Consider the following 12,578-nt stretch of genomic DNA (forward strand, 5'->3'; position numbering starts at 1 on the left):
TATCCAAATATACCATATGTGTGTGTGTAGCTGCATTCTATATAGTGATTATCAATGTATTTCTTAGTCTGAGTCAGGATCATAAAGGTGAGAAATACAACGGCATAGTGAATAGAATCTGCAACTATAGATCAGGGTGTCTGGGTTAAAATCTCCATTCTGCCCCCAATTTATAAGATCAGAAGTCTCTTCCCCTCCGCTGGGCCTCAGTTTTCCCATCTGTACACTGAGAGATTTAAGGATGAGGTCCGAGTTAACTTCTCGTTCTTAGATTCTGTGGAGGCATAGATGTCATTATTTAGTGCCAGTGATCTGGAAATCCTGCAAACCAGATGGTCCAGGTCAAAGACGTCCAGATAGTCTGGTTTCATCCCCAGGGTCTCTGCTCCACTCCAGCCCTCTCTCTTTTCAACTGAGAAGCATCTGGTTCATTTCATAGCTTGAAGCCTCATTTTACAAATCAGCTCCAACTTGTGGATGAGACTGAAGCTCTTGGAGAGAAAGTCCTTGCTCAGAGACATTCATCTTGCCCAATGGCACTCATAAGTGCCTGGACCAAACTCAAATTCTCGGTTGTTTTTTGTTTATTTTTTAAAATCTGAAGCCCTTGTCTTTTTTTCCATAGTATGGTCCTCCTTGGAGAGGGTAGTTTGTTACAACCTCAAACTCCAAACTTCAGCTCACTCTCTATTTCTACTTGGGGTCAATTCCTAAATATTTAAAAATGAGGCAGTGGCTGCTAGGAACCAGTACAGGTTTACCAAGAATGGGCCACGTCAACTCAAGTATTTTCCTTCCTTCATGGGTTATTAGATGGGCAGGCAGGGAAATCAAGTAGAGAGCATGTATCTGAGTTTCTAGAAGATCCTGATAAAGTATTTCACAGGGCCCAGCAGAGTGGCAGGTGAGATGAAGGCTGGAGAAGGATCAAGTGAGGCAGGTCCACGGTTGGTAGATCAATCATAACCAAAAAGCATCATCTAATAGAGCAAAGGAGGTTATGGGAAGCGGGACTCAAATGCCTACACATGAGTGGTAGTGAGTTCTCTGGCCAAAAGAAAGGGGTAGGGTCAGCCTACAGGAAGCGGCCACCATCACCCACGGGTAGCTTATTGTGGCCACAAGGGGCCAGAGCAAGTTGGAGCCAGACCCCAGTGAAGGTAGAAATCTAGATTTGCCAATTAAAAGTGCTGCGAGCACATTCCAATGGAAAAACAAACACTTTGTCACACACACACACACACACACACACACAACTGTGGCCAAATACAACATATAGCTGTCAGTTTGCAATGTTAGGATTAAACATTTGCCATTAACCACAGAATGGCAGTGACGCAAGGCTCTATTCTCTAATCTGTCCTCTTCCACATTTTCATTGCCAGCTTGAATGAGGACACAGAAGCCATAATTATCACATAGACAGATATCAGGAAACTGGAAGCTGGGGGAAGACAGGATCAAAATTCAGAGTGATTTTCACAGGCTGGACCACTACCCAACATGTCAAGATGAGACTTACAAGACAAAAATGTAAGGGCCCTAGTTGATCCTGTTCACACCATATTGTTCCGTCCTCTGCCCCACTACACACTATGTGTGCCCTCAGGTTCTGTTCCTCTTCTGGTGGACCTTCTCCTCTCCTGCCCTTCCCAAAGCAAGCGGGCACTATCCTAGGACCCCCAAGTCCCTTCCTCTTCCTCAAGGAACGCTGCTGTCCTCCGCCTGTGGCCTCTGCAACCACCTACTCCACCTCCTGCTGAGGTCTGGAGTCCAAGCCAGTAAAAGATACCTACCATCTAAACTGATACAGCAACCCGGGTCTGACTGTTTTAGTAGACTATGGAGTACTCGACCACCATGGGAGTCACCCCAGCAGCTTCACTACGCCAAGCCCAGCTCCAAGATGGCCTTGTCCCTCAGGCTGTGGGAAGGACTGGCCTTCATAGCTTAGGAACCATGAGAATGTAAGCCCCAACACGGTGAGGGTCCTGTCCATAGCATTCCTCACCATGGCCCCAGCACCTAAAATAAAGCCTGGCCTCAATTATGTGTGCAATTAATATTAGAAGTAAAGGCTACAAAAACACATTTTTTAGAGTATTATAGAAATTTGAATATTGACTATGAATTAGGTGACTTAAATTATTGATAATTCTCATAAGTGTGATAATGACATTGTTACATAAGAAAATGTTTCTCTGTCTCTCTCTTTCTCTTTATGGGAGGGGGGTACAAACTAAAGTAATTTAGGAGTGAAATGACATGATGTTTGGGATTTATCAATATGTTCTAGCCAAAAAGTGAGGGAGCTGGGGAACAAATCAAACTTTCTACTTTTTTTTATGTTAGAAAACTGTCATAATAAAAGTTAAAAACAAAAAATGGAAAACTGGTAAGGCTATAAGACGGGTCTCCTACCAGCAGAGCTACAGGATCAGTTGCTGCAACCCCAGCCGGTAGTACATGGAGCCCTCTGGCTGAGGCCTCCTCTCTTTCCCTTCAGCTCCCCACGGGGATGGGAGGGCAGATTCCTGCCTTGTGATAAGAAAAGACACTGGATTATTTCTGCACACTGACCCTACCCTCCAGCCAGGCTCTGGATCAGTCTGTCCTAGGGAAGCTCCTGGGGCTGAGGTAAGCAGTACAGCTGTCAGAAGAAGTATCCAAAATCTGGAAATAAGGCAAAAAGGGTGTATGGAACATCCTTTCAATGCCATAGTGGGGTGAAGGGCACACGAGAAATATCTAATGGATAGTATTTGGTTCAACTCATAATTTACTATTGATTTAAAATCCCAGATTTAATAAAGGTACCTACTGTTGATTTTGTCCACTGGAGATGCATATAATTTCTATCCACTGAAAATGCTAATGCCAAAAATTACATTATGAGTCTGTTGGCCATTAATCCATTTTGAATCTAACCCAGCAATCTTCTACTAGCATTTCTTATAAATACCTAGCTTCTTAAACACTATTTGAGCCAGTTCTAACATCTTACTGGTTCCCTTATTAATTAATGACTGGAATAAAATCTTTGACATACATTCATTTTGTATTGGTATTAAAATGACATTTTTTAACCTTTTGAAAATTATACTTCATCATCTCCCTGAAACTTACCTCCTGTAAGTCAGCTGTTCCTATGTTCTGTTCACACAGGAACTCTAGACGTAGTCATTTCCACTTTGGATAGTTCCAATCGTAAAAATAAAATTTAAAAAACTAAAAATGATTTATTTAATTTAGCTAGAGTCTCTGTTGAGCTCTCTCCCTCTACTAATGCAGTGAAACAACATTCAGACAGACCTGTGCTCAGTTTATCAGCTGCATGACCTTGGGAAAGGTACTTGATCTCCCCAAGGTCCTCCCCTTCCTATCTTCCAGTTGTGAGGATTAAATGAGATAGTCCATGTAAAGCACTTAGCACAGTGCCTGGTAGACAATAGGTTAATTTATCTTCTTCTCAATCACTTTCTCATTCATTCCTTTATTCAACAAACATTTGTTGAGGCACTGGTGGCAAATGCTGGAGATGCAAATATGCATAACAAATAGCTCCTGTTCTTAGGATGCATGCTAATTAGGAGGAGAAAAAGAAATGTTTATAAAGAAATTCTAATACAGCATGATAAGTACAACAATAGAATCATGTACAATGCACAGAAGAGAAAGTGATTACCTCTGAGGCAGAAGCAGAGGTGGTTACCAAAGTAGGCTTCCCAGAGAAGGTGATGCCAATGATGTGTTTTGAACATAAATAAGAGTTTCCCCAGCATTCAAAGAGGAAGAAAACATTACAAAGACTTGAAAAACAAAATAGCATACTACGCCTTGATGGAATATAAAGAGCAAATGAAGGGCCAAGAGATGAATGCTGGAGCAATAGTAATGGGAGACGATGTTGGTAAGCAAAGGAGGTTTGACGTTCTACTTAAAAATGATGGCAAGTTTTTGAAAAGTTGTATGCAGGGATGTGATATTATCATATGTGTATCTTAGAAAGGTTATGGTGACATGATCTATGAGGAATGAAGCAAGACCAAGGCTGAAAGATACCTTTGACTATTCTCATGGTGAAACAGAGTATGGTAAATTTACTATTATAATAGTGAAACAGAGGTGAAACCTGGAAACAGAATGAATGAAGAGGAAAAGTGTTTAAGAAATAGAATCAACCATCCAGACCTAGCAAATGAGCTAGGAATGGCAGCTAACAGGTGCAGAATAGGCACATAAGCCAAGATCAGCTCATTTATAGGCTGGCCAGTGACCAAAGAAGTAGCTGACTATACAAAATTAGGGCCAATAGTATTGATGGTAACACTAGGACAGACTGTTTTTAAGGAAAAAAAAATCACACATTTAAACTTTAAAGAGTTTATTTGAGCATTCAATGATTCATAAATTGGGGTGACACTGGATCACAAGGGGCTAGCATTCCACAGAAGGGGCAAAAGACGAAACTTATATAAAGCATTTGCAGAAGCAAGACAAAGAAAGCAATTTTGATTGGCTAGAAGTTAGGTGGTGGTTTCTGATTAATATGGTTTCTAGTTTCAATTTACTGTTTCCTTTGTGCTTTCATTTGTTCATGTAGGAATTTAAGGTGCCAGAGCCACCCCAATCTAATGGACACCTAATTAGATTTTTTTTTTTTTTAACAAATCAGACACTTTCCTTTCTGGATTTGAATAGGGAAATGCAAAGATAATCTAGTTAATTGGAAAAAGAAAGAGAAAGGAGAATGACATGTAAAAAGAAGCACAGACGCTATTGAGAAGAGATCAATGCCAGAGGCTACAACAGCCATGACTGCTAGAGAGCTGGACATGGTACAGCAAAGCTGCTGTTAAAGCCTTACAGTCATTGGCATCTGGTGCATAAATTCATCTAAGTCCATCTAGGTTCCTTCCAAAATGTGTAGCATTTTGTAACTGGTCAGATGTTAGGGAAAGAAATTCATCTGGGTGAATATTGCAATACAGGTCTCACCTCCTCCAAGTCTTTCCTCCAACTCTTCATTGACCACAGTTTGCTCTCTTTCCCCACCCTGATTTTCTCCATTGTGTAAACTCCAGGCTGAGCTTGCTTCATGCCCCCAGGCATGAGTCAGAGCATTTACCTCATTCCTAATTCTTTTTTTTTTTTTTTTTTGGAGACGGAGTCTCGCTCTGTCGCCCAGGCTGGAGTGCAGTGGTGCGATCTCCGCTCACTGGAAGCTCCACTTCCTGGGTTCACGCCATTCTCCTGCCTCAGCCTCCCAAGTAGCTGGGACTACAGGCGCCCGCCACCGCGCCCAGCTAATTTTTGTATTTTATAGTAGAGACCGGGTTTCACCGTGTTAGCCAGATGGTCTCGATCTCCTGACCTCGTGATCTCCCCGCCTCAGCCTCCCAAAGTACTGGGATTACAGGTGTGAGCCACCGCGCCCGGCCCCTCATTCCTAATTCTTAACTTCACTTGCCTGCTTGGAAGGCAGCTCCCCTCCTGCTCCTCCCATCCAAACCCCAGGCTGCTCTGACCCTCAGCAAGTCAAAAGGAAAGAGAGGTTGCAACAAGAGACAGAAACCTCTAGAGTTACAGGTGGTCACAGAGAAAGCAAGAACAAGTAGAACCTTATTGCTTGCTGGAAAGAACAACCCTACATTCAATCCTTCATCAGGAATAGTGTTTTACCAGGCCCCTCACCCAGAAGGTTCGAAACTAGCATTTATAAACAGATAAAGCATCTGCAGAAACCCAGGTATCCACACATTTTACTAACGGTCACATATATCCCAAAGGTTGAAGAATATGAGAACTTAAGCTCCATGAGGACCAAGATTTGTGTTTTTCTTTTTTTTTTTTTTCTTTTTTTTTTTTTTTTTTTTGAGACGGAGTCTCCCTGTGTTGCCCAGGCTGGAGTGCAGTGGCCGGATCTCAGCTCACTGCAAGCTCCGCCTCCCGGGTTTACGCCATTCTCCTGCCTCAGCCTCCCGAGTAGCTGGGACTACAGGCGCCTGCCACCTCGTCCGGCTAGTTTTTTGTATATTTTTAGTAGAGACGGGGTTTCGCTGGGTTAGCCAGGATAGTCTTGATCTCCTGACTTCGTGATCCGCCCGTCTCGGCCTCCCAAAGTGCTGGGATTACAGGCTTGAGCCACCGCGCCGGCCAAGATTTGTGTTTTCCATCACCAATCCTCAGTGCCTACAATAATGTCTGGCAGGTACCAGGAAGCCAGTAAATATTTATGGAGTGAACAAATGTATGGATTCACAGCAAGTCTGCCGAGAAATCTCTGATGATATGCTAGAGTTTTCGGCCTTCAGCCCACCACGATTATTAATTCAATGAAAGCATAAAAGGATTTCTGAAAAAGAAATAAAAAATATGACAATAGAGCAGGGAAAAATTTTTAATGCATTGGTGAATCCACTCAAGATTTAAAATATCTGAAGAGGCCAGATCAATAATCAATATGATGATGAGAGATTATAACAGAGCTGTCATACCAATTGAGAGATGCGATTTAGCAGCAGTACTCTTGGAAAAGAATCACAAGTCTTAGCTGACCATAAACTGAGAAGGAATTTGAGGTATGAAGAAGTTGTCAAGAAAGTGACTGTGCGCTGAGGTAAGGAATCCAGAAATGAGAGAAGTGATGGCCCAGTACAAGGCATGATGCTCAGACCCCCTCTACAGTGATTTGCTTGGTACTTGAAATATGCTCAAAGAAGGGAAATCAAGGAAAGAAAAGGATGGAGACCATATTATATGAGAAAGAGTTGAAAAAACTGGAGGTGTTCAGCCCAGGGAAACTCCAGGAAATATGTTAGCTTGCTCAGACTAGATATCTTAAAACAACTGAAATGCATGCTCTCCCCCTTCTGGAGGTCAGAAATCCAAAATCAAGGTGTTCACAGGGCCATGATCCCTCCTTGTCCTTTCCTGCTTCTGGTAGCCCCCAGCATTCCATAGCTTCTGGTAGCCCCCAGCATTCCATAGCTTCTGGCAGCATCGTTCCAGTCTCTGCCTGTATCTTCACATGGTGTTCTCCCGTTGTGTATCTTCTGATAAGGATACCAGTCGTACTTGATTAAAGGCCCACCCTAGGCCAGTATGACTTCATTTTAACTAAGTGTATTTGCAAAGACCCTATTTCCAAGTGAGTCATATTCTGAGGTACTGGGGGTTAGGACTTTGACATACCTTTTTGGATAACGCAATTCAGCCCATACAAGAGGGCAACAGAACCGTCTTCATGTATCCTAAGAACTGCCTTGTAAAAGACTTGATCTGTGTGGCCCAAAGGGCAGAGCTAAGAAGCAGGAATGCAAACTATAGCTACTCAGAAAGAAGCACTTTCTAAGAGTGAAAGTTGCCTCCCTGTGGCTCCTGACTCTGAAGCTGCCCAGAAAGAGGCAAGTCGACCTGCAGGGGTGGCACTGGGGGGCAGTCTTTCCCAGGAAGGGGATGGGGCTGCATGGCCTCATCTCACACTGTTACTTGATTCTCTGGCACTCTGGCATGAGGGAACTATTTTTAACCAGGCAGAGATTTAAGTGGCTGTTTCCAAGAACCAGTATAAGTAGATGAGCTTCACGATAATGCAGACTGCTTATGAGAAATGGAGCATGAATTGCAGGCCCAAGAAACGAATATAATTCAGTCTCTATTTTAATTTTTAATTGGAAAAAAAAAAAAAAAAAGCCCATCCCAGCCAGAAAGAACAGGGGAAGAGTGTACTTTGCACAGCACTATAGAAAGCATTTGTTAGCTCTGCTGAGACAAATGGCATAGTCTTGTTGCTTCTGTCATCTCCACAATTGGGATAGGAAAGATTTCTACAGAGACTGCCACTGTTGCCCGTCTCCATGGATAATGAAGGTCACGGTTTATGGGCACGAACTATTCTGCTCCAGACACAGCCTCATTGGTATGCAGGCATGAAAACCCAGCAGCCAGCCTCACACACTGATCAGATTTTGGAATTTAGTCATAATGTATACCTTCTCTCACTCCCTCCCATTTTCTCCAGACAGTTTTGCATTTAAATGGAGCAAGAGGACAATAGAAAGGAGTCAGGGAAAGAGAATTAGCATTTATTAGGCACCTACTGTGTGCCAGGCATTTGTTTCATTGAATTATGCAGGCTTTGATTCCATGTAAGATGGGGCCAGCATGTGTGCATGTGCGTGTGTGTATGTGTTGTGTACACACGCTGGAGTATGTGTGACCTAGATGGAAAATGAAGGGAAAGGAAAGACGTGCAGAGTGCTTACAAGATGGAAAGAGGAATAAGGGTGGAGGTCTTGGAACAGCCTTGTGAGACAATGAGTTAGGCTGCTTCTCTGATGGCCAGGCAGGGAAGTTCCTGCCTCCAGCAAGAGTATCCAATCTGGACGAGACCCAAGGGTCCGGTCCAACCAGAGTCACAGGGGTGCCTGAAATCGAGGTCTGAGATGAAAGAAAGCTGAAGGATTTGAGAGAATGTAAGGTTCCATCAGTCCCAGAAGGTCTTCCAAGGCAGCCAGACCTCAACTGGACATTTAGGTGTCTGTTCAGGATCTTGCTGAATCCAGAGCCTGAACTTTGTGATTTTACCCATTTTACATTTACTGATTTGCTTGATTTACTCTGGAACCTCAGTAAAACTCTCCCCTTTCTGGCTCTAGCCCAGTGGTTCTGAGTCACTTGGGTGTAAATGGATCACTGGGGAGACTGTTTATAGAGCAGATCCCCAAATCCCACCAGCAGAAAGAGACGGGTTCAGGAGGTTAAGAATGAAGCTTGACAATCTGACCTAACAGAGGACCATGCTTTCAGAAATACTACATCAGGTCATTCATGGCTTTTTTGAAGAAAAAGAGGATGTGTCTGCCCCTGTGCTAAAAAGGGGAAGATAGTAAAGTGTCCTTAATGACCAAGTGTGCTAGTGTACCAACAAGTGTACTAAAGCAGCAACATTCTGGGAAGTTCAACGACTATTAGATTAGACAACCTCTTTGGACCCTCTCTTTCCCTTTGCTGAAGTTTGAGAGACACCCTTTGTTGTACCTAAAAATCTCCCCATGGCTTCTCTCTTCCTTAGGGTAAAGGGATGTCCAGCTCTGAGGTGTCAGCTATTAACACCTTAGCATGAATTAGACCATACTCAGCCAAATCCTTTCCCAGAAAAAGGACACACACAAGAGAAACTAGCTTTTGTTGAATGCTCCTAGGGATGTCCGGCACTGCAGTCAGTACTCCACAGTGAGGAGGATTGAACAAGACTTGGTTGATGCCCACACCAAGCCAGTGAAATGGCATTTTCTGCATTTGGCAGATGAGAAAATGAGGGTCACAGAGATTTAGTAAATTGTCCAAAGACACTTAGCAGATAGCAATAGACTCTAGATAGAATTCAAAGTCTGTTGGCCTCTGAAAATCATCCTAGCCCACTAGACCACTAGAGGAAGAAAGAGGACCCTACTGGGAAGGGAAGATCTGGGTGGGCTGCCAATAGAGGGTGGGAGAGGGTGGCCAGAACACGACATAGGACTGGAGGTAGAAGATTGTAGGCATAGATGTAGGGAATCCAAAGACAACTTGTACTTTTGATTTGGTTCTTAAAGTAAAGTGTTCATCAGTCTAAATAAGTATTGGCCTTTATCAAGAAAGAGAACATCTCTTTCTCTGGAGGGTTGGCCCTTTGGGCAACAGAGGAAGATCTGGGAGGTGAACAGCTGATCACAACTGGGATTAATGACATGGACTGGGTCAAGGCTTGCTATGCCTGGCTATCAGGTCTTAGGCATGAAATGGGCCTCATCAGAATGGGCAAAGGGTTGCACAGGGACTGAGCAAGAGGGCTTTAACAAAATCTGATTGGATCAAAGGAGATACACAGGTGAACCAGTGGATGCTATAAGTGATGGAGAATATTGGAAGAGTGTAATAGAAACCAGGGATAGCCACTGGAGCATCAGGAAACAGGACCTGAGCTCTCCTGGGAGTGTGCCTCTGACAGCACTGTGGCTGCGGATCATCTCTGCTGGATGTCCTGCCATTTCCGTAGCCTCTGCCTAGCTCAAACTGAGTTCACCAACCTGTCTGCAAAACCAGATTCTACTTCTGACTTCACTAATATTATCAGGAGCACCAACATTCTGGGAGGTTTCACAGCTATTAGACAATCTATTTGGACTCTCCCTTTCCCTCATAACTGGTTACCTGCCAAATCCTACCAGTGGACTCTCCATAACGTTCCCCACCTCTTTGCTCTTACTGCCCTGTCTGTCCCTAGGCTGGGGCCCAATGTACATATCTGTCAACCATAGCTTGCCATTCAAAGGCTTCTAGGATCCAGCCTCATCCTACCTCATAAACCAACCTTCTACTATCCCACTGTTCACTCAAGTGAGTAACCCACTCTTGTCAAAGTGGCCTACTTTAAACCAGTCTCCGTTCCTTTGCTCATGCCATTTCTTCCATCCAGATTTCTATTTCCCTGTGTATTCATTCACCACTCCCACTCCATCCATGCATTCAACGGATGTGAATGAGTGCCTGCTGTATGCTAGGCACTCCTCTAGGTGCCAGTAACCCAGTGATGATCAAGGCAAAGTCTTCCTGCCCTGGTAACTCACATTCTCCTGGAGAAGATAAAAAATAAAGCAGGTGAAAGGGATAAATAATAGGACAATGTGTGTGTGTGTGTGTGTGTGTGTGTGTGTGTGTGTGTGTCCGTCCGTGTGTCTGTGTATCTGTGTCTCTATATGTGTGTCTGTGTGTACATACATGTGTGTGTGCATGAGTGTGTTTTAGGCAGATTAGAGTGGTCATTAAAGGCTTCTTTGAGGAGGGGTTCAGATCAGAGACATGAATGAAATGAAAACTAGTTATATGAAAATTGGAGTAAGAGCTTCAAAGTCCTCTCCTCCAACAGAGGGCAACATAAGCACTAGATGAGCCGCCCTATATCCTACATTCCAGAACTTACTGTCTATGAAATTCATACATCTCTGAACATATCCTGCCTTGAGTTGCTTCTTACCTTTTCATGCCTGACCAGATGATAATTTCTTTGAGGGTAGTAGCTTGATCTTATTTCATAAAAAATCACAGATTACTGGGGCATTGTGGCATGCAACACCTAGTGAAGGTAGAATAAGGGAGAAATCATTTCACTGTGTTTCTGTAAGACTACAAGAAAAAATTTATTCCTTGTGACTTAAAGAAGACTGTTTTGCAAGTGTCATTCATTCCATGTTGGTTGTATTCCTAGCTGGAAGCTAGGAAAGTAACTGAGATCATTTCTCTAATTTGAATCCACGAGCAGGTAAATAAACCCCTCATGACTCAGGCAAAAAAAAAAAAAAAAAATGCCACCACAGCTCTAAGATAGAAGAACATCCACTGTCAAACTATCTTGAAATCACTGAGCTGAAGTCACAGAGCAAACACCATTCCGAAGGTGCTTCTGCCCTTAGGAGAAGTCGTCCAGGGTAAATCAGCAACATTCTCATGATGAGGAGCAGCTAAGGATTAGTGAAAAGGGAACTAAAATCCATGTAGGCTTTATTGAATTAAATATCGGTTTCTAAATATTTTTAAAGTATACAGTGTTAATATGCAAAAGTGTATATCCTTTTATAATACTTTAATGCATTTAACTGATTTAATAAAGACTTACTCTTTGCCAAGCAGCCAACACATATTAACTGTGCACCAGCACATCCAAGCACAGTGGGGGTGCAGTGGTGACCTAACAGCTGTGTTCCTGTCCCCAAGGACTTTACACTCTAGCAGAAAGGACAGATGCTAAATAATTTTATGTCAACAATTAGGTGATTACAAGTGAGCAAAATGCTGCAATGAGAGGCTACTGGAGTGTATGGGGCAGGGAAGGAGGTGGGCAGGGGTCAGAGTAAGTTCCCCAAGGAAGTAATATTACATCTGAGACAAAAGTTGACTAGGGCTGATGTGGTGGCTCACATCTGTAATCCCAGCACCTGGGGAGGCTGAGGCAGGAGGATCGAAGAATTTGAGACCAGCCTGGGCAAGATAGTGAGACTCCATGTCTACAAAAAATTTAAAAACGTAGCTGGATGTATTGGCACCTGTGGTCCCAACTACTTAGGAGACTGAGGCAGGATGATACCTTGAGCCAAGGAGGTTGAGGCTGCAGTGAGCTATGATGGTGCCACTGCACACTCCAGCCTGGGTGACAGAGAGAGACCCTGTCAAGAAGGAAAGAAAGAAAGAGAGAGAGAAAGAGAAAAAGAGAGAGAGAGAGAGAGAAAGAGAGAGAGAGAGAAAGAAAGAAAGAAAGAGAGAAAGAAGGAAGGAAGGAAAGAGAGAGAGAGGAAGGAAGGAAGGAAGGAAGGAAGGAAGGAAGGAAGGAAGGAAGGAAGGGAGGGAGGGAGGGAGGGAGGGAGGGAGGGAGGGAAGAAAGGGAAGAAAGGGAGGAAGGAAGGAAGGAAGGAAGGAAGGAAGGAAGGAAGGAAGGAAGGAAGGAAGGAAGGAAGGAAGGGAGGGAGGGAGGGAGGGAGGGAGGGAGGGAGGGAGGGAGGGAAGAAAGGGAAGAAAGGGAGGAAGGAAGGAAGGAAGGA

This window comes from Macaca mulatta, chromosome 14 (genome assembly GCF_049350105.2).
Source record: "Macaca mulatta isolate MMU2019108-1 chromosome 14, T2T-MMU8v2.0, whole genome shotgun sequence".
Taxonomy (NCBI): Eukaryota; Metazoa; Chordata; class Mammalia; order Primates; family Cercopithecidae; genus Macaca; species Macaca mulatta.